The sequence below is a fragment of the Globicephala melas genome, unplaced genomic scaffold (genome assembly GCF_963455315.2).
Source record: "Globicephala melas unplaced genomic scaffold, mGloMel1.2 SCAFFOLD_309, whole genome shotgun sequence".
NCBI classification, from domain to species: domain Eukaryota; kingdom Metazoa; phylum Chordata; class Mammalia; order Artiodactyla; family Delphinidae; genus Globicephala; species Globicephala melas.
In genome coordinates this window covers 101,230-123,612 of record NW_027207479.1, presented here as the reverse complement: position 1 = coordinate 123,612, position 22,383 = coordinate 101,230, and the positions used below count along the sequence as shown (strand labels likewise).

Below are 22,383 nucleotides of genomic sequence, written 5' to 3'. Positions count from 1 at the left end.
GCCCCGGCGCCGCCACCTGTGTGCCGGTGTGTCCCTCCACAGCTCCCTCTGACAAAAGCCCCCCCCCACCCCGCCCCTCTGGCGTGTCACCGCGGCCGGGTGCGGGAGCGGGATCGAGGGCAGGGGCCGCTTCCCCGGGCCTGCCGGCCACCAGGGGCGGGGTCCTGAGCTCGGCGGGGGGTGTGGGGGCAAGGGTGGCCTTGCCGGGGCTGAGGGGCCGTGGCGACTCAATGGTGGCTCCCGGTGGCTTCGGGCCAGCTGCTGTCGGGCAGGAGGGCCGGCCCGGGCTGCGGCCGGGCTGCGCCTAGGGCCGCGTGGGCGGGCAGGGCCGATGCCCAAGGGACCGCGGGCCCCGGGCCCTGAAGCCTCCGGGGCCACGTCCCTGTGAGCGACGTGCGGGATCTTGGGCGGGGCGCCAAGCGCCGAAGGGTTTGCTGGGTCACGGCCGCCCTGGGCTGGGAGGTGGTCGCCAAACCCTCCGCCGCCGCCCGATACCCGAGACCTCCGTTGCCCCTGCCTGGGCGGGCGAGGGGGCCCTGCCGGGGCGGGCCGGCCGCCAGGCTGGCGTTAAGGCGCCAGCGCCAGCGAAACTGGGCCTCAAGAGGCCGCCCGCGGCCCCCCGCCCCCGTCTACGGCCATACCACCCTGAACGCGCCCGATCTCGTCTGATCTCGGAAGCTAAGCAGGGTCGGGCCTGGTTAGTACTTGGATGGGAGACCGCCTGGGAATACCGGGTGCTGTAGGCTTTTTGCCTCCCGCTCCGCCCGCCTTCTCCTTTACTCGCCCGCGGCGGGGGGGCCGCCGGCTCCGCCCCCGCCGAGCCCCGCTGCAGGCAGTAGTCAAGGTGGGTTTACCTGCCCGAGCAGGAAGCTTGGGCGATGGCAGAAGTGGGAAGAAACTCTTGAGCACAGGTTCTTGGGATCCACGGAGCAGCGCATGCACATGCGATGGGTGCCTACACAGCTGGCTTGCTTGTCTGTGGGGAAAGGCGAGATGGGTCAGGGCCTGGGTTCCTGAGGGGCTGAGAATCAAGGCAGGGATAGAAGAAAGGGGACAGGCCCACATCCCCTGAACCCACGCCGGCGCCCACTCACCTTTGTGGAAAATACGATTGAAAAGTGCCCGCAAGAATCTCTTCAGATGCCTCCAGAGTTGAGGCAAGAAGGGGAGGGGGGAGGCCGGGAGCAGGGTGAGCCCTGAAATCCAACCCTTGTCCCGGTCACACCCCAGCAGCCCTCCCACCTCAGCCCCTTCAAGACCCCAGGGCTCCCCCAACCGCGCTGCACAGATCCTGCCCTGACCATAGTCACCATGTTGATCCCCACGTTGAGCAAGATGAAGCTGACCGGGATCAGAAGAATTGAGTATCCTTGCTCCTGGCATTTCCTGGGGATGGGGCCAGTGAACGGCTCGGCTCGGTAGTAGTTTCGCTCACCCATGGCCGTTGGTCCCAGGACTGCCTGGGCCCTCTGCCCTCCAGTTTTAACTGGGAGCCAGACTGGGTCATAATGGGGCAGGTGGTGAGGTCACAGTGAGGGAGGGGGATGAAAAGGAGGGCCCAGAGTGGCATTCCCTGGTAACCAGGGTCAGGTAAGCTGAGCCTGGACAGTCAAACAGGGCCCGGTGGCCGGCATACATCCCCTCGAGCGGTCATTCATTCGCTCACCGCCCGCTGACTCACTTGTTCAAATGACACATTGCGTCTCTTGGCCCCTCTTGAGACTAGGAAGACCTTGGCCTCAGAGGCCTGCTGAAGGCCTGGCTGGAGTCCAGAGCCTCAGCCTTCTTCATGCCCTTCACTGGGCCTGGAGCTGGACCTGCCCAGATGTGGAACCTCCCAGTTTGGAAGCAACTTCTTGTATGAGGCTCTCTGTGGACAGGGACAGCTGAGACACAGAGGAGGTGCCCAGAGACCAGGGGTTTGGAGTCTGCAGCTGCAGATATACTTAGTGCATGGTATAGGACCAGGAGGGGCCTGCTGGCAGAACTGTGGCCACTAAACCAAAGGGACCCTCAGGCCAAGAAGGGGACACTGGCTTCTTATTGCAGGAAGCCAAGCGCAGGGACCCAGGCTGGCAGAAGGAGTGGCGCTTCCAAGCCACAGACCACCAATGTTTCCTGGACTCTGGCGCTCTTTATTCCTCTCTCCATGCCCTGCCGCCCCCTGCCCCTGCCCCCACTTGCTGCTGGTAAGTTCATTTTCCCAGTCTGGCTCCCGTGCAGAGAGGGCCTGGAGGCCGAGGTGGAAGGTAGCAGCGAGTTGGCCCGCGCTTGGCCCTCCTGCGGTTGCCGCTTCAGCACCAGACTGTCATACACCTGGTAGTTGGCATTGCCTCCCGGGTTCCGGCTGAGTGGCATGAAGGTGGGCGGGGGTGGAGGGTGCTCGGTAGCCTGGACGTCGGGCAGGAGGTGAGAGGGGCGGAGGAGCAGCGCTGAGCTGGGAGCCGGGGCCCGCTGGTCCGAGGCCTCGGCCAGTACCGTGAGGGAGGCGGAGGTGGCCACAGGGCGCCGCAAGGGCAGGATCTCAGCCCATTCGGCCGCCGGGTGCCGCACCTCGTGGGGATCGCGGGAGTAATCCAAGTGTCCCGTGGAGGGATGCAGGCTGCGGTTGGACTCGCTGTGAGCACAGCTGGGGAGGCTACGTCTGTGGGCCGGTGGGGTGTCGCGCTACCAGGCGTCGGGCCGGTAGACCCGAGGCAACAGAGCGGATGGAGGCTCAGAGCCCTCCAGACCCAGACTCCGCCATGGGCCCAGTTGCCGTCCTTTCGGCCCGCGAGCCCCTCGACCTGCACCTGGCCGCCCCCACCGGCGCCCAGCCCCGGCGCCGCCACCTGTGTGCCGGTATGTCCCTCCACAGCTCCCTCCGTCAAAAGCCCCCCCCCACCCCGCCCCTCTGGCGTGTCACCGCGGCCGGGTGCGGGAGCGGGATCGAGGGCAGGGGCCGCTTCCCCGGGCCTGCCGGCCACCAGGGGCGGGGTCCTGAGCTCGGCGGGGGGTGTGGGGGCAAGGGTGGCCTTGCCGGGGCTGAGGGGCCGTGGCGACTCAATGGTGGCTCCCGGTGGCTTCGGGCCAGCTGCTGTCGGGCAGGAGGGCCGGCCCGGGCTGCGGCCGGGCTGCGCCTAGGGCCGCGTGGGCGGGCAGGGCCGATGCCCAAGGGACCGCGGGCCCCGGGCCCTGAAGCCTCCGGGGCCACGTCCCTGTGAGCGACGTGCGGGATCTTGGGCGGGGCGCCAAGCGCCGAAGGGTTTGCTGGGTCACGGCCGCCCTGGGCTGGGAGGTGGTCGCCAAACCCTCCGCCGCCGCCCGATACCCGAGACCTCCGTTGCCCCTGCCTGGGCGGGCGAGGGGGCCCTGCCGGGGCGGGCCGGCCGCCAGGCTGGCGTTAAGGCGCCAGCGCCAGCGAAACTGGGCCTCAAGAGGCCGCCCGCGGACCCCGCCCCCGTCTACGGCCATACCACCCTGAACGCGCCCGATCTCGTCTGATCTCGGAAGCTAAGCAGGGTCGGGCCTGGTTAGTACTTGGATGGGAGACCGCCTGGGAATACCGGGTGCTGTAGGCTTTTTGCCTCCCGCTCCGCCCGCCTTCTCCTTTACTCGCCCGCGGCGGGGGCCGCCGGCTCCGCCCCCGCCGGGCCCCGCTGCAGGCCCCACCTCCTCAGGCCCCTCCCACCACGGCGCGCGCCGGCGGGGTCGCTCCCCGCCGGCCCGGCCGGCCAGGCGGCCAGAAGGCGGCCCTGGAAGGCAGCCGCACCCCAGACGCTCCCGGGGTGGCTGGCCCGGACCCAGACTCCGCCGCGGGCCCAGTTGCCGTCCTTTCGGCCCGCGAGCCCCTCGACCTGCACCTGGCCGCCCCCACCGGCGCCCAGCCCCGGCGCCGCCACCTGTGTGCCGGTGTGTCCCTCCACAGCTCCCTCCGACAAAAGCCCCCCCCCACCCCGCCCCTCTGGCGTGTCACCGCGGCCGGGTGCGGGAGCGGGATCGAGGGCAGGGGCCGCTTCCCCGGGCCTGCCGGCCACCAGGGGCGGGGTCCTGAGCTCGGCGGGGGGTGTGGGGGCAAGGGTGGCCTTGCCGGGGCTGAGGGGCCGTGGCGACTCAATGGTGGCTCCCGGTGGCTTCGGGCCAGCTGCTGTCGGGCAGGAGGGCCGGCCCGGGCTGCGGCCGGGCTGCGCCTAGGGCCGCGTGGGCGGGCAGGGCCGATGCCCAAGGGACCGCGGGCCCCGGGCCCTGAAGCCTCCGGGGCCACGTCCCTGTGAGCGACGTGCGGGATCTTGGGCGGGGCGCCAAGCGCCGAAGGGTTTGCTGGGTCACGGCCGCCCTGGGCTGGGAGGTGGTCGCCAAACCCTCCGCCGCCGCCCGATACCCGAGACCTCCGTTGCCCCTGCCTGGGCGGGCGAGGGGGCCCTGCCGGGGCGGGCCGGCCGCCAGGCTGGCGTTAAGGCGCCAGCGCCAGCGAAACTGGGCCTCAAGAGGCCGCCCGCGGCCCCCCGCCCCCGTCTACGGCCATACCACCCTGAACGCGCCCGATCTCGTCTGATCTCGGAAGCTAAGCAGGGTCGGGCCTGGTTAGTACTTGGATGGGAGACCGCCTGGGAATACCGGGTGCTGTAGGCTTTTTGCCTCCCGCTCCGCCCGCCTTCTCCTTTACTCGCCCGCGGCGGGGTCGCCGGCTCCGCCCCCGCCGGGCCCCGCTGCAGGCCCCACCTCCTCAGGCCCCTCCCACCACGGCGCGCGCCGGCGGGGTCGCTCCCCGCCGGCCCGGCCGGCCAGGCGGCCAGAAGGCGGCCCTGGAAGGCAGCCGCACCCCACACGCTCCCGGGGTGGCTGGCCCGGACCCAGACTCCGCCGCGGGCCCAGTTGCCGTCCTTTCGGCCCGCGAGCCCCTCGACCTGCACCTGGCCGCCCCCACCGGCGCCCAACCCCGGCGCCGCCACCTGTGTGCCGGTGTGTCCCTCCACAGCTCCCTCTGACAAAAGCCCCCCCCCACCCCGCCCCTCTGGCGTGTCACCGCGGCCGGGTGCGGGAGCGGGATCGAGGGCAGGGGCCGCTTCCCCGGGCCTGCCGGCCACCAGGGGCGGGGTCCTGAGCTCGGCGGGGGGTGTGGGGGCAAGGGTGGCCTTGCCGGGGCTGAGGGGCCGTGGCGACTCAATGGTGGCTCCCGGTGGCTTCGGGCCAGCTGCTGTCGGGCAGGAGGGCCGGCCCGGGCTGCGGCCGGGCTGCGCCTAGGGCCGCGTGGGCGGGCAGGGCCGATGCCCAAGGGACCGCGGGCCCCGGGCCCTGAAGCCTCCGGGGCCACGTCCCTGTGAGCGACGTGCGGGATCTTGGGCGGGGCGCCAAGCGCCGAAGGGTTTGCTGGGTCACGGCCGCCCTGGGCTGGGAGGTGGTCGCCAAACCCTCCGCCGCCGCCCGATACCCGAGACCTCTGTTGCCCCTGCCTGGGCGGGCGAGGGGGCCCTGCCGGGGCGGGCCGGCCGCCAGGCTGGCGTTAAGGCGCCAGCGCCAGCGAAACTGGGCCTCAAGAGGCCGCCCGCGGCCCCCCGCCCCCGTCTACGGCCATACCACCCTGAACGCGCCCGATCTCGTCTGATCTCGGAAGCTAAGCAGGGTCGGGCCTGGTTAGTACTTGGATGGGAGACCGCCTGGGAATACCGGGTGCTGTAGGCTTTTTGCCTCCCGCTCCGCCCGCCTTCTCCTTTACTCGCCCGCGGCGGGGGCCGCCGGCTCCGCCCCCGCCGGGCCCCGCTGCAGGTCCCACCTCCTCAGGCCCCTCCCACCACGGCGCGCGCCGGCGGGGTCGCTCCCCGCCGGCCCGGCCGGCCAGGCGGCCAGAAGGCGGCCCTGGAAGGCAGGCGCACCCCAGACGCTCCCGGGGTGGCTGGCCCGGACCCAGACTCCGCCGCGGGCCCAGTTGCCGTCCTTTCGGCCCGCGAGCCCCTCGACCTGCACCTGGCCGCCCCCACCGGCGCCCAGCCCCGGCGCCGCCACCTGTGTGCCGGTGTGTCCCTCCACAGCTCCCTCCGACAAAAGCCCCCCCCCACCCCGCCCCTCTGGCGTGTCACCGCGGCCGGGTGCGGGAGCGGGATCGAGGGCAGGGGCCGCTTCCCCGGGCCTGCCGGCCACCAGGGGCGGGGTCCTGAGCTCGGCGGGGGGTGTGGGGGCAAGGGTGGCCTTGCCGGGGCTGAGGGGCCGTGGCGACTCAATGGTGGCTCCCGGTGGCTTCGGGCCAGCTGCTGTCGGGCAGGAGGGCCGGCCCGGGCGGCGGCCGGGCTGCGCCTAGGGCCGCGTGGGCGGGCAGGGCCGATGCCCAAGGGACCGCGGGCCCCGGGCCCTGAAGCCTCCGGGGCCACGTCCCTGTGAGCGACGTGCGGGATCTTGGGCGGGGCGCCAAGCGCCGAAGGGTTTGCTGGGTCACGGCCGCCCTGGGCTGGGAGGTGGTCGCCAAACCCTCCGCCGCCGCCCGATACCCGAGACCTCCGTTGCCCCTGCCTGGGCGGGCGAGGGGGCCCTGCCGGGGCGGGCCGGCCGCCAGGCTGGCGTTAAGGCGCCAGCGCCAGCGAAACTGGGCCTCAAGAGGCCGCCCGCGGCCCCCCGCCCCCGTCTACGGCCATACCACCCTGAACGCGCCCGATCTCGTCTGATCTCGGAAGCTAAGCAGGGTCGGGCCTGGTTAGTACTTGGATGGGAGACCGCCTGGGAATACCGGGTGCTGTAGGCTTTTTGCCTCCCGCTCCGCCCGCCTTCTCCTTTACTCGCCCGCGGCGGGGTCGCCGGCTCCGCCCCCGCCGGGCCCCGCTGCAGGCCCCACCTCCTCAGGCCCCTCCCACCACGGCGCGCGCCGGCGGGGTCGCTCCCCGCCGGCCCGGCCGGCCAGGCGGCCAGAAGGCGGCCCTGGAAGGCAGCCGCACCCCACACGCTCCCGGGGTGGCTGGCCCGGACCCAGACTCCGCCGCGGGCCCAGTTGCCGTCCTTTCGGCCCGCGAGCCCCTCGACCTGCACCTGGCCGCCCCCACCGGCGCCCAACCCCGGCGCCGCCACCTGTGTGCCGGTGTGTCCCTCCACAGCTCCCTCCGACAAAAGCCCCCCCCCACCCCGCCCCTCTGGCGTGTCACCGCGGCCGGGTGCGGGAGCGGGATCGAGGGCAGGGGCCGCTTCCCCGGGCCTGCCGGCCACCAGGGGCGGGGTCCTGAGCTCGGCGGGGGGTGTGGGGGCAAGGGTGGCCTTGCCGGGGCTGAGGGGCCGTGGCGACTCAATGGTGGCTCCCGGTGGCTTCGGGCCAGCTGCTGTCGGGCAGGAGGGCCGGCCCGGGCTGCGGCCGGGCTGCGCCTAGGGCCGCGTGGGCGGGCAGGGCCGATGCCCAAGGGACCGCGGGCCCCGGGCCCTGAAGCCTCCGGGGCCACGTCCCTGTGAGCGACGTGCGGGATCTTGGGCGGGGCGCCAAGCGCCGAAGGGTTTGCTGGGTCACGGCCGCCCTGGGCTGGGAGGTGGTCGCCAAACCCTCCGCCGCCGCCCGATACCCGAGACCTCCGTTGCCCCTGCCTGGGCGGGCGAGGGGGCCCTGCCGGGGCGGGCCGGCCGCCAGGCTGGCGTTAAGGCGCCAGCGCCAGCGAAACTGGGCCTCAAGAGGCCGCCCGCGGCCCCCCGCCCCCGTCTACGGCCATACCACCCTGAACGCGCCCGATCTCGTCTGATCTCGGAAGCTAAGCAGGGTCGGGCCTGGTTAGTACTTGGATGGGAGACCGCCTGGGAATACCGGGTGCTGTAGGCTTTTTGCCTCCCGCTCCGCCCGCCTTCTCCTTTACTCGCCCGCGGCGGGGGCCGCCGGCTCCGCCCCCGCCGGGCCCCGCTGCAGGCCCCACCTCCTCAGGCCCCTCCCACCACGGCGCGCGCCGGCGGGGTCGCTCCCCGCCGGCCCGGCCGGCCAGGCGGCCAGAAGGCGGCCCTGGAAGGCAGGCGCACCCCAGACGCTCCCGGGGTGGCTGGCCCGGACCCAGACTCCGCCGCGGGCCCAGTTGCCGTCCTTTCGGCCCGCGAGCCCCTCGACCTGCACCTGGCCGCCCCCACCGGCGCCCAGCCCCGGCGCCGCCACCTGTGTGCCGGTGTGTCCCTCCACAGCTCCCTCTGACAAAAGCCCCCCCCCACCCCGCCCCTCTGGCGTGTCACCGCGGCCGGGTGCGGGAGCGGGATCGAGGGCAGGGGCCGCTTCCCCGGGCCTGCCGGCCACCAGGGGCGGGGTCCTGAGCTCGGCGGGGGGTGTGGGGGCAAGGGTGGCCTTGCCGGGGCTGAGGGGCCGTGGCGACTCAATGGTGGCTCCCGGTGGCTTCGGGCCAGCTGCTGTCGGGCAGGAGGGCCGGCCCGGGCTGCGGCCGGGCTGCGCCTAGGGCCGCGTGGGCGGGCAGGGCCGATGCCCAAGGGACCGCGGGCCCCGGGCCCTGAAGCCTCCGGGGCCACGTCCCTGTGAGCGACGTGCGGGATCTTGGGCGGGGCGCCAAGCGCCGAAGGGTTTGCTGGGTCACGGCCGCCCTGGGCTGGGAGGTGGTCGCCAAACCCTCCGCCGCCGCCCGATACCCGAGACCTCCGTTGCCCCTGCCTGGGCGGGCGAGGGGGCCCTGCCGGGGCGGGCCGGCCGCCAGGCTGGCGTTAAGGCGCCAGCGCCAGCGAAACTGGGCCTCAAGAGGCCGCCCGCGGCCCCCCGCCCCCGTCTACGGCCATACCACCCTGAACGCGCCCGATCTCGTCTGATCTCGGAAGCTAAGCAGGGTCGGGCCTGGTTAGTACTTGGATGGGAGACCGCCTGGGAATACCGGGTGCTGTAGGCTTTTTGCCTCCCGCTCCGCCCGCCTTCTCCTTTACTCGCCCGCGGCGGGGGCCGCCGGCTCCGCCCCCGCCGGGCCCCGCTGCAGGCCCCACCTCCTCAGGCCCCTCCCACCACGGCGCGCGCCGGCGGGGTCGCTCCCCGCCGGCCCGGCCGGCCAGGCGGCCAGAAGGCGGCCCTGGAAGGCAGGCGCACCCCAGACGCTCCCGGGGTGGCTGGCCCGGACCCAGACTCCGCCGCGGGCCCAGTTGCCGTCCTTTCGGCCCGCGAGCCCCTCGACCTGCACCTGGCCGCCCCCACCGGCGCCCAGCCCCGGCGCCGCCACCTGTGTGCCGGTGTGTCCCTCCACAGCTCCCTCCGACAAAAGCCCCCCCCCACCCCGCCCCTCTGGCGTGTCACCGCGGCCGGGTGCGGGAGCGGGATCGAGGGCAGGGGCCGCTTCCCCGGGCCTGCCGGCCACCAGGGGCGGGGTCCTGAGCTCGGCGGGGGGTGTGGGGGCAAGGGTGGCCTTGCCGGGGCTGAGGGGCCGTGGCGACTCATTGGTGGCTCCCGGTGGCTTCGGGCCAGCTGCTGTCGGGCAGGAGGGCCGGCCCGGGCTGCGGCCGGGCTGCGCCTAGGGCCGCGTGGGCGGGCAGGGCCGATGCCCAAGGGACCGCGGGCCCCGGGCCCTGAAGCCTCCGGGGCCACGTCCCTGTGAGCGACGTGCGGGATCTTGGGCGGGGCGCCAAGCGCCGAAGGGTTTGCTGGGTCACGGCCGCCCTGGGCTGGGAGGTGGTCGCCAAACCCTCCGCCGCCGCCCGATACCCGAGACCTCCGTTGCCCCTGCCTGGGCGGGCGAGGGGGCCCTGCCGGGGCGGGCCGGCCGCCAGGCTGGCGTTAAGGCGCCAGCGCCAGCGAAACTGGGCCTCAAGAGGCCGCCCGCGGCCCCCCGCCCCCGTCTACGGCCATACCACCCTGAACGCGCCCGATCTCGTCTGATCTCGGAAGCTAAGCAGGGTCGGGCCTGGTTAGTACTTGGATGGGAGACCGCCTGGGAATACCGGGTGCTGTAGGCTTTTTGCCTCCCGCTCCGCCCGCCTTCTCCTTTACTCGCCCGCGGCGGGGGCCGCCGGCTCCGCCCCCGCCGGGCCCCGCTGCAGGCCCCACCTCCTCAGGCCCCTCCCACCACGGCGCGCGCCGGCGGGGTCGCTCCCCGCCGGCCCGGCCGGCCAGGCGGCCAGAAGGCGGCCCTGGAAGGCAGGCGCACCCCAGACGCTCCCGGGGTGGCTGGCCCGGACCCAGACTCCGCCGCGGGCCCAGTTGCCGTCCTTTCGGCCCGCGAGCCCCTCGACCTGCACCTGGCCGCCCCCACCGGCGCCCAGCCCCGGCGCCGCCACCTGTGTGCCGGTGTGTCCCTCCACAGCTCCCTCCGTCAAAAGCCCCCCCCCACCCCGCCCCTCTGGCGTGTCACCGCGGCCGGGTGCGGGAGCGGGATCGAGGGCAGGGGCCGCTTCCCCGGGCCTGCCGGCCACCAGGGGCGGGGTCCTGAGCTCGGCGGGGGGTGTGGGGGCAAGGGTGGCCTTGCCGGGGCTGAGGGGCCGTGGCGACTCAATGGTGGCTCCCGGTGGCTTCGGGCCAGCTGCTGTCGGGCAGGAGGGCCGGCCCGGGCTGCGGCCGGGCTGCGCCTAGGGCCGCGTGGGCGGGCAGGGCCGATGCCCAAGGGACCGCGGGCCCCGGGCCCTGAAGCCTCCGGGGCCACGTCCCTGTGAGCGACGTGCGGGATCTTGGGCGGGGCGCCAAGCGCCGAAGGGTTTGCTGGGTCACGGCCGCCCTGGGCTGGGAGGTGGTCGCCAAACCCTCCGCCGCCGCCCGATACCCGAGACCTCCGTTGCCCCTGCCTGGGCGGGCGAGGGGGCCCTGCCGGGGCGGGCCGGCCGCCAGGCTGGCGTTAAGGCGCCAGCGCCAGCGAAACTGGGCCTCAAGAGGCCGCCCGCGGCCCCCCGCCCCCGTCTACGGCCATACCACCCTGAACGCGCCCGATCTCGTCTGATCTCGGAAGCTAAGCAGGGTCGGGCCTGGTTAGTACTTGGATGGGAGACCGCCTGGGAATACCGGGTGCTGTAGGCTTTTTGCCTCCCGCTCCGCCCGCCTTCTCCTTTACTCGCCCGCGGCGGGGGCCGCCGGCTCCGCCCCCGCCGGGCCCCGCTGCAGGCCCCACCTCCTCAGGCCCCTCCCACCACGGCGCGCGCCGGCGGGGTCGCTCCCCGCCGGCCCGGCCGGCCAGGCGGCCAGAAGGCGGCCCTGGAAGGCAGGCGCACCCCAGACGCTCCCGGGGTGGCTGGCCCGGACCCAGACTCCGCCGCGGGCCCAGTTGCCGTCCTTTCGGCCCGCGAGCCCCTCGACCTGCACCTGGCCGCCCCCACCGGCGCCCAGCCCCGGCGCCGCCACCTGTGTGCCGGTGTGTCCCTCCACAGCTCCCTCCGTCAAAAGCCCCCCCCCACCCCGCCCCTCTGGCGTGTCACCGCGGCCGGGTGCGGGAGCGGGATCGAGGGCAGGGGCCGCTTCCCCGGGCCTGCCGGCCACCAGGGGCGGGGTCCTGAGCTCGGCGGGGGGTGTGGGGGCAAGGGTGGCCTTGCCGGGGCTGAGGGGCCGTGGCGACTCAATGGTGGCTCCCGGTGGCTTCGGGCCAGCTGCTGTCGGGCAGGAGGGCCGGCCCGGGCTGCGGCCGGGCTGCGCCTAGGGCCGCGTGGGCGGGCAGGGCCGATGCCCAAGGGACCGCGGGCCCCGGGCCCTGAAGCCTCCGGGGCCACGTCCCTGTGAGCGACGTGCGGGATCTTGGGCGGGGCGCCAAGCGCCGAAGGGTTTGCTGGGTCACGGCCGCCCTGGGCTGGGAGGTGGTCGCCAAACCCTCCGCCGCCGCCCGATACCCGAGACCTCCGTTGCCCCTGCCTGGGCGGGCGAGGGGGCCCTGCCGGGGCGGGCCGGCCGCCAGGCTGGCGTTAAGGCGCCAGCGCCAGCGAAACTGGGCCTCAAGAGGCCGCCCGCGGCCCCCCGCCCCCGTCTACGGCCATACCACCCTGAACGCGCCCGATCTCGTCTGATCTCGGAAGCTAAGCAGGGTCGGGCCTGGTTAGTACTTGGATGGGAGACCGCCTGGGAATACCGGGTGCTGTAGGCTTTTTGCCTCCCGCTCCGCCCGCCTTCTCCTTTACTCGCCCGCGGCGGGGGCCGCCGGCTCCGCCCCCGCCGGGCCCCGCTGCAGGCCCCACCTCCTCAGGCCCCTCCCACCACGGCGCGCGCCGGCGGGGTCGCTCCCCGCCGGCCCGGCCGGCCAGGCGGCCAGAAGGCGGCCCTGGAAGGCAGCCGCACCCCAGACGCTCCCGGGGTGGCTGGCCCGGACCCAGACTCCGCCGCGGGCCCAGTTGCCGTCCTTTCGGCCCGCGAGCCCCTCGACCTGCACCTGGCCGCCCCCACCGGCGCCCAACCCCGGCGCCGCCACCTGTGTGCCGGTGTGTCCCTCCACAGCTCCCTCCGACAAAAGCCCCCCCCCACCCCGCCCCTCTGGTGTGTCACCGCGGCCGGGTGCGGGAGCGGGATCGAGGGCAGGGGCCGCTTCCCCGGGCCTGCCGGCCACCAGGGGCGGGGTCCTGAGCTCGGCGGGGGGTGTGGGGGCAAGGGTGGCCTTGCCGGGGCTGAGGGGCCGTGGCGACTCAATGGTGGCTCCCGGTGGCTTCGGGCCAGCTGCTGTCGGGCAGGAGGGCCGGCCCGGGCTGCGGCCGGGCTGCGCCTAGGGCCGCGTGGGCGGGCAGGGCCGATGCCCAAGGGACCGCGGGCCCCGGGCCCTGAAGCCTCCGGGGCCACGTCCCTGTGAGCGACGTGCGGGATCTTGGGCGGGGCGCCAAGCGCCGAAGGGTTTGCTGGGTCACGGCCGCCCTGGGCTGGGAGGTGGTCGCCAAACCCTCCGCCGCCGCCCGATACCCGAGACCTCCGTTGCCCCTGCCTGGGCGGGCGAGGGGGCCCTGCCGGGGCGGGCCGGCCGCCAGGCTGGCGTTAAGGCGCCAGCGCCAGCGAAACTGGGCCTCAAGAGGCCGCCCGCGGCCCCCCGCCCCCGTCTACGGCCATACCACCCTGAACGCGCCCGATCTCGTCTGATCTCGGAAGCTAAGCAGGGTCGGGCCTGGTTAGTACTTGGATGGGAGACCGCCTGGGAATACCGGGTGCTGTAGGCTTTTTGCCTCCCGCTCCGCCCGCCTTCTCCTTTACTCGCCCGCGGCGGGGGCCGCCGGCTCCGCCCCCGCCGGGCCCCGCTGCAGGCCCCACCTCCTCAGGCCCCTCCCACCACGGCGCGCGCCGGCGGGGTCGCTCCCCGCCGGCCCGGCCGGCCAGGCGGCCAGAAGGCGGCCCTGGAAGGCAGGCGCACCCCAGACGCTCCCGGGGTGGCTGGCCCGGACCCAGACTCCGCCGCGGGCCCAGTTGCCGTCCTTTCGGCCCGCGAGCCCCTCGACCTGCACCTGGCCGCCCCCACCGGCGCCCAACCCCGGCGCCGCCACCTGTGTGCCGGTGTGTCCCTCCACAGCTCCCTCCGACAAAAGCCCCCCCCCACCCCGCCCCTCTGGCGTGTCACCGCGGCCGGGTGCGGGAGCGGGATCGAGGGCAGGGGCCGCTTCCCCGGGCCTGCCGGCCACCAGGGGCGGGGTCCTGAGCTCGGCGGGGGGTGTGGGGGCAAGGGTGGCCTTGCCGGGGCTGAGGGGCCGTGGCGACTCAATGGTGGCTCCCGGTGGCTTCGGGCCAGCTGCTGTCGGGCAGGAGGGCCGGCCCGGGCTGCGGCCGGGCTGCGCCTAGGGCCGCGTGGGCGGGCAGGGCCGATGCCCAAGGGACCGCGGGCCCCGGGCCCTGAAGCCTCCGGGGCCACGTCCCTGTGAGCGACGTGCGGGATCTTGGGCGGGGCGCCAAGCGCCGAAGGGTTTGCTGGGTCACGGCCGCCCTGGGCTGGGAGGTGGTCGCCAAACCCTCCGCCGCCGCCCGATACCCGAGACCTCCGTTGCCCCTGCCTGGGCGGGCGAGGGGGCCCTGCCGGGGCGGGCCGGCCGCCAGGCTGGCGTTAAGGCGCCAGCGCCAGCGAAACTGGGCCTCAAGAGGCCGCCCGCGGCCCCCCGCCCCCGTCTACGGCCATACCACCCTGAACGCGCCCGATCTCGTCTGATCTCGGAAGCTAAGCAGGGTCGGGCCTGGTTAGTACTTGGATGGGAGACCGCCTGGGAATACCGGGTGCTGTAGGCTTTTTGCCTCCCGCTCCGCCCGCCTTCTCCTTTACTCGCCCGCGGCGGGGGCCGCCGGCTCCGCCCCCGCCGGGCCCCGCTGCAGGCCCCACCTCCTCAGGCCCCTCCCACCACGGCGCGCGCCGGCGGGGTCGCTCCCCGCCGGCCCGGCCGGCCAGGCGGCCAGAAGGCGGCCCTGGAAGGCAGGCGCACCCCAGACGCTCCCGGGGTGGCTGGCCCGGACCCAGACTCCGCCGCGGGCCCAGTTGCCGTCCTTTCGGCCCGCGAGCCCCTCGACCTGCACCTGGCCGCCCCCACCGGCGCCCAGCCCCGGCGCCGCCACCTGTGTGCCGGTGTGTCCCTCCACAGCTCCCTCCGACAAAAGCCCCCCCCCACCCCGCCCCTCTGGCGTGTCACCGCGGCCGGGTGCGGGAGCGGGATCGAGGGCAGGGGCCGCTTCCCCGGGCCTGCCGGCCACCAGGGGCGGGGTCCTGAGCTCGGCGGGGGGTGTGGGGGCAAGGGTGGCCTTGCCGGGGCTGAGGGGCCGTGGCGACTCAATGGTGGCTCCCGGTGGCTTCGGGCCAGCTGCTGTCGGGCAGGAGGGCCGGCCCGGGCTGCGGCCGGGCTGCGCCTAGGGCCGCGTGGGCGGGCAGGGCCGATGCCCAAGGGACCGCGGGCCCCGGGCCCTGAAGCCTCCGGGGCCACGTCCCTGTGAGCGACGTGCGGGATCTTGGGCGGGGCGCCAAGCGCCGAAGGGTTTGCTGGGTCACGGCCGCCCTGGGCTGGGAGGTGGTCGCCAAACCCTCCGCCGCCGCCCGATACCCGAGACCTCCGTTGCCCCTGCCTGGGCGGGCGAGGGGGCCCTGCCGGGGCGGGCCGGCCGCCAGGCTGGCGTTAAGGCGCCAGCGCCAGCGAAACTGGGCCTCAAGAGGCCGCCCGCGGCCCCCCGCCCCCGTCTACGGCCATACCACCCTGAACGCGCCCGATCTCGTCTGATCTCGGAAGCTAAGCAGGGTCGGGCCTGGTTAGTACTTGGATGGGAGACCGCCTGGGAATACCGGGTGCTGTAGGCTTTTTGCCTCCCGCTCCGCCCGCCTTCTCCTTTACTCGCCCGCGGCGGGGGCCGCCGGCTCCGCCCCCGCCGGGCCCCGCTGCAGGCCCCACCTCCTCAGGCCCCTCCCACCACGGCGCGCGCCGGCGGGGTCGCTCCCCGCCGGCCCGGCCGGCCAGGCGGCCAGAAGGCGGCCCTGGAAGGCAGGCGCACCCCAGACGCTCCCGGGGTGGCTGGCCCGGACCCAGACTCCGCCGCGGGCCCAGTTGCCGTCCTTTCGGCCCGCGAGCCCCTCGACCTGCACCTGGCCGCCCCCACCGGCGCCCAGCCCCGGCGCCGCCACCTGTGTGCCGGTGTGTCCCTCCACAGCTCCCTCTGACAAAAGCCCCCCCCCACCCCGCCCCTCTGGCGTGTCACCGCGGCCGGGTGCGGGAGCGGGATCGAGGGCAGGGGCCGCTTCCCCGGGCCTGCCGGCCACCAGGGGCGGGGTCCTGAGCTCGGCGGGGGGTGTGGGGGCAAGGGTGGCCTTGCCGGGGCTGAGGGGCCGTGGCGACTCAATGGTGGCTCCCGGTGGCTTCGGGCCAGCTGCTGTCGGGCAGGAGGGCCGGCCCGGGCTGCGGCCGGGCTGCGCCTAGGGCCGCGTGGGCGGGCAGGGCCGATGCCCAAGGGACCGCGGGCCCCGGGCCCTGAAGCCTCCGGGGCCACGTCCCTGTGAGCGACGTGCGGGATCTTGGGCGGGGCGCCAAGCGCCGAAGGGTTTGCTGGGTCACGGCCGCCCTGGGCTGGGAGGTGGTCGCCAAACCCTCCGCCGCCGCCCGATACCCGAGACCTCCGTTGCCCCTGCCTGGGCGGGCGAGGGGGCCCTGCCGGGGCGGGCCGGCCGCCAGGCTGGCGTTAAGGCGCCAGCGCCAGCGAAACTGGGCCTCAAGAGGCCGCCCGCGGCCCCCCGCCCCCGTCTACGGCCATACCACCCTGAACGCGCCCGATCTCGTCTGATCTCGGAAGCTAAGCAGGGTCGGGCCTGGTTAGTACTTGGATGGGAGACCGCCTGGGAATACCGGGTGCTGTAGGCTTTTTGCCTCCCGCTCCGCCCGCCTTCTCCTTTACTCGCCCGCGGCGGGGGGGCCGCCGGCTCCGCCCCCGCCGAGCCCCGCTGCAGGCAGTAGTCAAGGTGGGTTTACCTGCCCGAGCAGGAAGCTTGGGCGATGGCAGAAGTGGGAAGAAACTCTTGAGCACAGGTTCTTGGGATCCACGGAGCAGCGCATGCACATGCGATGGGTGCCTACACAGCTGGCTTGCTTGTCTGTGGGGAAAGGCGAGATGGGTCAGGGCCTGGGTTCCTGAGGGGCTGAGAATCAAGGCAGGGATAGAAGAAAGGGGACAGGCCCACATCCCCTGAACCCACGCCGGCGCCCACTCACCTTTGTGGAAAATACGATTGAAAAGTGCCCGCAAGAATCTCTTCAGATGCCTCCAGAGTTGAGGCAAGAAGGGGAGGGGGGAGGCCGGGAGCAGGGTGAGCCCTGAAATCCAACCCTTGTCCCGGTCACACCCCAGCAGCCCTCCCACCTCAGCCCCTTCAAGACCCCAGGGCTCCCCCAACCGCGCTGCACAGATCCTGCCCTGACCATAGTCACCATGTTGATCCCCACGTTGAGCAAGATGAAGCTGACCGGGATCAGAAGAATTGAGTATCCTTGCTCCTGGCATTTCCTGGGGATGGGGCCAGTGAACGGCTCGGCTCGGTAGTAGTTTCGCTCACCCATGGCCGTTGGTCCCAGGACTGCCTGGGCCCTCTGCCCTCCAGTTTTAACTGGGAGCCAGACTGGGTCATAATGGGGCAGGTGGTGAGGTCACAGTGAGGGAGGGGGATGAAAAGGAGGGCCCAGAGTGGCATTCCCTGGTAACCAGGGTCAGGTAAGCTGAGCCTGGACAGTCAAACAGGGCCCGGTGGCCGGCATACATCCCCTCGAGCGGTCATTCATTCGCTCACCGCCCGCTGACTCACTTGTTCAAATGACACATTGCGTCTCTTGGCCCCTCTTGAGACTAGGAAGACCTTGGCCTCAGAGGCCTGCTGAAGGCCTGGCTGGAGTCCAGAGCCTCAGCCTTCTTCATGCCCTTCACTGGGCCTGGAGCTGGACCTGCCCAGATGTGGAACCTCCCAGTTTGGAAGCAACTTCTTGTATGAGGCTCTCTGTGGACAGGGACAGCTGAGACACAGAGGAGGTGCCCAGAGACCAGGGGTTTGGAGTCTGCAGCTGCAGATATACTTAGTGCATGGTATAGGACCAGGAGGGGCCTGCTGGCAGAACTGTGGCCACTAAACCAAAGGGACCCTCAGGCCAAGAAGGGGACACTGGCTTCTTATTGCAGGAAGCCAAGCGCAGGGACCCAGGCTGGCAGAAGGAGTGGCGCTTCCAAGCCACAGACCACCAATGTTTCCTGGACTCTGGCGCTCTTTATTCCTCTCTCCATGCCCTGCCGCCCCCTGCCCCTGCCCCCACTTGCTGCTGGTAAGTTCATTTTCCCAGTCTGGCTCCCGTGCAGAGAGGGCCTGGAGGCCGAGGTGGAAGGTAGCAGCGAGTTGGCCCGCGCTTGGCCCTCCTGCGGTTGCCGCTTCAGCACCAGACTGTCATACACCTGGTAGTTGGCATTGCCTCCCGGGTTCCGGCTGAGTGGCATGAAGGTGGGCGGGGGTGGAGGGTGCTCGGTAGCCTGGACGTCGGGCAGGAGGTGAGAGGGGCGGAGGAGCAGCGCTGAGCTGGGAGCCGGGGCCCGCTGGTCCGAGGCCTCGGCCAGTACCGTGAGGGAGGCGGAGGTGGCCACAGGGCGCCGCAAGGGCAGGATCTCAGCCCATTCGGCCGCCGGGTGCCGCACCTCGTGGGGATCGCGGGAGTAATCCAAGTGTCCCGTGGAGGGATGCAGGCTGCGGTTGGACTCGCTGTGAGCACAGCTGGGGAGGCTACGTCTGTGGGCCGGTGGGGTGTCGCGCTACCAGGCGTCGGGCCGGTAGACCCGAGGCAACAGAGCGGATGGAGGCTCAGAGCCCTCCAGACCCAGACTCCGCCATGGGCCCAGTTGCCGTCCTTTCGGCCCGCGAGCCCCTCGACCTGCACCTGGCCGCCCCCACCGGCGCCCAGCCCCGGCGCCGCCACCTGTGTGCCGGTATGTCCCTCCACAGCTCCCTCCGTCAAAAGCCCCCCCCCACCCCGCCCCTCTGGCGTGTCACCGCGGCCGGGTGCGGGAGCGGGATCGAGGGCAGGGGCCGCTTCCCCGGGCCTGCCGGCCACCAGGGGCGGGGTCCTGAGCTCGGCGGGGGGTGTGGGGGCAAGGGTGGCCTTGCCGGGGCTGAGGGGCCGTGGCGACTCAATGGTGGCTCCCGGTGGCTTCGGGCCAGCTGCTGTCGGGCAGGAGGGCCGGCCCGGGCTGCGGCCGGGCTGCGCCTAGGGCCGCGTGGGCGGGCAGGGCCGATGCCCAAGGGACCGCGGGCCCCGGGCCCTGAAGCCTCCGGGGCCACGTCCCTGTGAGCGACGTGCGGGATCTTGGGCGGGGCGCCAAGCGCCGAAGGGTTTGCTGGGTCACGGCCGCCCTGGGCTGGGAGGTGGTCGCCAAACCCTCCGCCGCCGCCCGATACCCGAGACCTCCGTTGCCCCTGCCTGGGCGGGCGAGGGGGCCCTGCCGGGGCGGGCCGGCCGCCAGGCTGGCGTTAAGGCGCCAGCGCCAGCGAAACTGGGCCTCAAGAGGCCGCCCGCGGACCCCGCCCCCGTCTACGGCCATACCACCCTGAACGCGCCCGATCTCGTCTGATCTCGGAAGCTAAGCAGGGTCGGGCCTGGTTAGTACTTGGATGGGAGACCGCCTGGGAATACCGGGTGCTGTAGGCTTTTTGCCTCCCGCTCCGCCCGCCTTCTCCTTTACTCGCCCGCGGCGGGGGCCGCCGGCTCCGCCCCCGCCGGGCCCCGCTGCAGGCCCCACCTCCTCAGGCCCCTCCCACCACGGCGCGCGCCGGCGGGGTCGCTCCCCGCCGGCCCGGCCGGCCAGGCGGCCAGAAGGCGGCCCTGGAAGGCAGCCGCACCCCAGACGCTCCCGGGGTGGCTGGCCCGGACCCAGACTCCGCCGCGGGCCCAGTTGCCGTCCTTTCGGCCCGCGAGCCCCTCGACCTGCACCTGGCCGCCCCCACCGGCGCCCAGCCCCGGCGCCGCCACCTGTGTGCCGGTGTGTCCCTCCACAGCTCCCTCCGACAAAAGCCCCCCCCCACCCCGCCCCTCTGGCGTGTCACCGCGGCCGGGTGCGGGAGCGGGATCGAGGGCAGGGGCCGCTTCCCCGGGCCTGCCGGCCACCAGGGGCGGGGTCCTGAGCTCGGCGGGGGGTGTGGGGGCAAGGGTGGCCTTGCCGGGGCTGAGGGGCCGTGGCGACTCAATGGTGGCTCCCGGTGGCTTCGGGCCAGCTGCTGTCGGGCAGGAGGGCCGGCCCGGGCTGCGGCCGGGCTGCGCCTAGGGCCGCGTGGGCGGGCAGGGCCGATGCCCAAGGGACCGCGGGCCCCGGGCCCTGAAGCCTCCGGGGCCACGTCCCTGTGAGCGACGTGCGGGATCTTGGGCGGGGCGCCAAGCGCCGAAGGGTTTGCTGGGTCACGGCCGCCCTGGGCTGGGAGGTGGTCGCCAAACCCTCCGCCGCCGCCCGATACCCGAGACCTCCGTTGCCCCTGCCTGGGCGGGCGAGGGGGCCCTGCCGGGGCGGGCCGGCCGCCAGGCTGGCGTTAAGGCGCCAGCGCCAGCGAAACTGGGCCTCAAGAGGCCGCCCGCGGCCCCCCGCCCCCGTCTACGGCCATACCACCCTGAACGCGCCCGATCTCGTCTGATCTCGGAAGCTAAGCAGGGTCGGGCCTGGTTAGTACTTGGATGGGAGACCGCCTGGGAATACCGGGTGCTGTAGGCTTTTTGCCTCCCGCTCCGCCCGCCTTCTCCTTTACTCGCCCGCGGCGGGGTCGCCGGCTCCGCCCCCGCCGGGCCCCGCTGCAGGCCCCACCTCCTCAGGCCCCTCCCACCACGGCGCGCGCCGGCGGGGTCGCTCCCCGCCGGCCCGGCCGGCCAGGCGGCCAGAAGGCGGCCCTGGAAGGCAGCCGCACCCCACACGCTCCCGGGGTGGCTGGCCCGGACCCAGACTCCGCCGCGGGCCCAGTTGCCGTCCTTTCGGCCCGCGAGCCCCTCGACCTGCACCTGGCCGCCCCCACCGGCGCCCAACCCCGGCGCCGCCACCTGTGTGCCGGTGTGTCCCTCCACAGCTCCCTCTGACAAAAGCCCCCCCCCACCCCGCCCCTCTGGCGTGTCACCGCGGCCGGGTGCGGGAGCGGGATCGAGGGCAGGGGCCGCTTCCCCGGGCCTGCCGGCCACCAGGGGCGGGGTCCTGAGCTCGGCGGGGGGTGTGGGGGCAAGGGTGGCCTTGCCGGGGCTGAGGGGCCGTGGCGACTCAATGGTGGCTCCCGGTGGCTTCGGGCCAGCTGCTGTCGGGCAGGAGGGCCGGCCCGGGCTGCGGCCGGGCTGCGCCTAGGGCCGCGTGGGCGGGCAGGGCCGATGCCCAAGGGACCGCGGGCCCCGGGCCCTGAAGCCTCCGGGGCCACGTCCCTGTGAGCGACGTGCGGGATCTTGGGCGGGGCGCCAAGCGCCGAAGGGTTTGCTGGGTCACGGCCGCCCTGGGCTGGGAGGTGGTCGCCAAACCCTCCGCCGCCGCCCGATACCCGAGACCTCCGTTGCCCCTGCCTGGGCGGGCGAGGGGGCCCTGCCGGGGCGGGCCGGCCGCCAGGCTGGCGTTAAGGCGCCAGCGCCAGCGAAACTGGGCCTCAAGAGGCCGCCCGCGGCCCCCCGCCCCCGTCTACGGCCATACCACCCTGAACGCGCCCGATCTCGTCTGATCTCGGAAGCTAAGCAGGGTCGGGCCTGGTTAGTACTTGGATGGGAGACCGCCTGGGAATACCGGGTGCTGTAGGCTTTTTGCCTCCCGCTCCGCCCGCCTTCTCCTTTACTCGCCCGCGGCGGGGGCCGCCGGCTCCGCCCCCGCCGGGCCCCGCTGCAGGTCCCACCTCCTCAGGCCCCTCCCACCACGGCGCGCGCCGGCGGGGTCGCTCCCCGCCGGCCCGGCCGGCCAGGCGGCCAGAAGGCGGCCCTGGAAGGCAGGCGCACCCCAGACGCTCCCGGGGTGGCTGGCCCGGACCCAGACTCCGCCGCGGGCCCAGTTGCCGTCCTTTCGGCCCGCGAGCCCCTCGACCTGCACCTGGCCGCCCCCACCGGCGCCCAGCCCCGGCGCCGCCACCTGTGTGCCGGTGTGTCCCTCCACAGCTCCCTCCGACAAAAGCCCCCCCCCACCCCGCCCCTCTGGCGTGTCACCGCGGCCGGGTGCGGGAGCGGGATCGAGGGCAGGGGCCGCTTCCCCGGGCCTGCCGGCCACCAGGGGCGGGGTCCTGAGCTCGGCGGGGGGTGTGGGGGCAAGGGTGGCCTTGCCGGGGCTGAGGGGCCGTGGCGACTCAATGGTGGCTCCCGGTGGCTTCGGGCCAGCTGCTGTCGGGCAGGAGGGCCGGCCCGGGCGGCGGCCGGGCTGCGCCTAGGGCCGCGTGGGCGGGCAGGGCCGATGCCCAAGGGACCGCGGGCCCCGGGCCCTGAAGCCTCCGGGGCCACGTCCCTGTGAGCGACGTGCGGGATCTTGGGCGGGGCGCCAAGCGCCGAAGGGTTTGCTGGGTCACGGCCGCCCTGGGCTGGGAGGTGGTCGCCAAACCCTCCGCCGCCGCCCGATACCCGAGACCTCCGTTGCCCCTGCCTGGGCGGGCGAGGGGGCCCTGCCGGGGCGGGCCGGCCGCCAGGCTGGCGTTAAGGCGCCAGCGCCAGCGAAACTGGGCCTCAAGAGGCCGCCCGCGGCCCCCCGCCCCCGTCTACGGCCATACCACCCTGAACGCGCCCGATCTCGTCTGATCTCGGAAGCTAAGCAGGGTCGGGCCTGGTTAGTACTTGGATGGGAGACCGCCTGGGAATACCGGGTGCTGTAGGCTTTTTGCCTCCCGCTCCGCCCGCCTTCTCCTTTACTCGCCCGCGGCGGGGTCGCCGGCTCCGCCCCCGCCGGGCCCCGCTGCAGGCCCCACCTCCTCAGGCCCCTCCCACCACGGCGCGCGCCGGCGGGGTCGCTCCCCGCCGGCCCGGCCGGCCAGGCGGCCAGAAGGCGGCCCTGGAAGGCAGCCGCACCCCACACGCTCCCGGGGTGGCTGGCCCGGACCCAGACTCCGCCGCGGGCCCAGTTGC

The 22,383-nt window shown here is 74.1% G+C and overlaps 18 non-coding genes across 18 annotated transcripts; all 18 read left to right on the top strand.

Moving 5' to 3' along the window:
- Positions 1-627: 627 nt before the first annotated feature.
- LOC132594714 (5S ribosomal RNA) lies at positions 628-746 on the top strand. The gene has a single exon (XR_009560883.1). It is a non-coding gene; the product is annotated as a 5S ribosomal RNA (ribosomal RNA).
- A 2,695-nt stretch (positions 747-3,441) lies between these two features.
- On the top strand, positions 3,442-3,560 carry LOC132594713 (5S ribosomal RNA). The gene has a single exon (XR_009560882.1). It is a non-coding gene; the product is annotated as a 5S ribosomal RNA (ribosomal RNA).
- Positions 3,561-4,492: 932 nt separating this feature from the next.
- LOC132594712 (5S ribosomal RNA) lies at positions 4,493-4,611 on the top strand. The gene has a single exon (XR_009560881.1). It is a non-coding gene; the product is annotated as a 5S ribosomal RNA (ribosomal RNA).
- Positions 4,612-5,542: 931 nt separating this feature from the next.
- On the top strand, positions 5,543-5,661 carry LOC132594711 (5S ribosomal RNA). Its single transcript, XR_009560880.1, has one exon. It is a non-coding gene; the product is annotated as a 5S ribosomal RNA (ribosomal RNA).
- A 932-nt stretch (positions 5,662-6,593) lies between these two features.
- LOC132594710 (5S ribosomal RNA) lies at positions 6,594-6,712 on the top strand. The gene has a single exon (XR_009560879.1). It is a non-coding gene; the product is annotated as a 5S ribosomal RNA (ribosomal RNA).
- A 931-nt stretch (positions 6,713-7,643) lies between these two features.
- Positions 7,644-7,762, top strand: LOC132594709 (5S ribosomal RNA). Its single transcript, XR_009560878.1, has one exon. It is a non-coding gene; the product is annotated as a 5S ribosomal RNA (ribosomal RNA).
- Positions 7,763-8,694: 932 nt separating this feature from the next.
- Positions 8,695-8,813, top strand: LOC132594708 (5S ribosomal RNA). The gene has a single exon (XR_009560877.1). It is a non-coding gene; the product is annotated as a 5S ribosomal RNA (ribosomal RNA).
- A 932-nt stretch (positions 8,814-9,745) lies between these two features.
- On the top strand, positions 9,746-9,864 carry LOC132594707 (5S ribosomal RNA). Its single transcript, XR_009560876.1, has one exon. It is a non-coding gene; the product is annotated as a 5S ribosomal RNA (ribosomal RNA).
- Positions 9,865-10,796: 932 nt separating this feature from the next.
- Positions 10,797-10,915, top strand: LOC132594706 (5S ribosomal RNA). The gene has a single exon (XR_009560875.1). It is a non-coding gene; the product is annotated as a 5S ribosomal RNA (ribosomal RNA).
- Positions 10,916-11,847: 932 nt separating this feature from the next.
- Positions 11,848-11,966, top strand: LOC132594705 (5S ribosomal RNA). The gene has a single exon (XR_009560874.1). It is a non-coding gene; the product is annotated as a 5S ribosomal RNA (ribosomal RNA).
- Positions 11,967-12,898: 932 nt separating this feature from the next.
- LOC132594703 (5S ribosomal RNA) lies at positions 12,899-13,017 on the top strand. The gene has a single exon (XR_009560872.1). It is a non-coding gene; the product is annotated as a 5S ribosomal RNA (ribosomal RNA).
- A 932-nt stretch (positions 13,018-13,949) lies between these two features.
- Positions 13,950-14,068, top strand: LOC132594702 (5S ribosomal RNA). Its single transcript, XR_009560871.1, has one exon. It is a non-coding gene; the product is annotated as a 5S ribosomal RNA (ribosomal RNA).
- A 932-nt stretch (positions 14,069-15,000) lies between these two features.
- On the top strand, positions 15,001-15,119 carry LOC132594701 (5S ribosomal RNA). The gene has a single exon (XR_009560870.1). It is a non-coding gene; the product is annotated as a 5S ribosomal RNA (ribosomal RNA).
- Positions 15,120-16,051: 932 nt separating this feature from the next.
- Positions 16,052-16,170, top strand: LOC132594700 (5S ribosomal RNA). Its single transcript, XR_009560869.1, has one exon. It is a non-coding gene; the product is annotated as a 5S ribosomal RNA (ribosomal RNA).
- Positions 16,171-18,865: 2,695 nt separating this feature from the next.
- Positions 18,866-18,984, top strand: LOC132594699 (5S ribosomal RNA). Its single transcript, XR_009560868.1, has one exon. It is a non-coding gene; the product is annotated as a 5S ribosomal RNA (ribosomal RNA).
- A 932-nt stretch (positions 18,985-19,916) lies between these two features.
- On the top strand, positions 19,917-20,035 carry LOC132594698 (5S ribosomal RNA). Its single transcript, XR_009560867.1, has one exon. It is a non-coding gene; the product is annotated as a 5S ribosomal RNA (ribosomal RNA).
- Positions 20,036-20,966: 931 nt separating this feature from the next.
- LOC132594697 (5S ribosomal RNA) lies at positions 20,967-21,085 on the top strand. The gene has a single exon (XR_009560866.1). It is a non-coding gene; the product is annotated as a 5S ribosomal RNA (ribosomal RNA).
- A 932-nt stretch (positions 21,086-22,017) lies between these two features.
- LOC132594696 (5S ribosomal RNA) lies at positions 22,018-22,136 on the top strand. The gene has a single exon (XR_009560865.1). It is a non-coding gene; the product is annotated as a 5S ribosomal RNA (ribosomal RNA).
- The last annotated feature ends 247 nt before the right edge of the window (positions 22,137-22,383 follow it).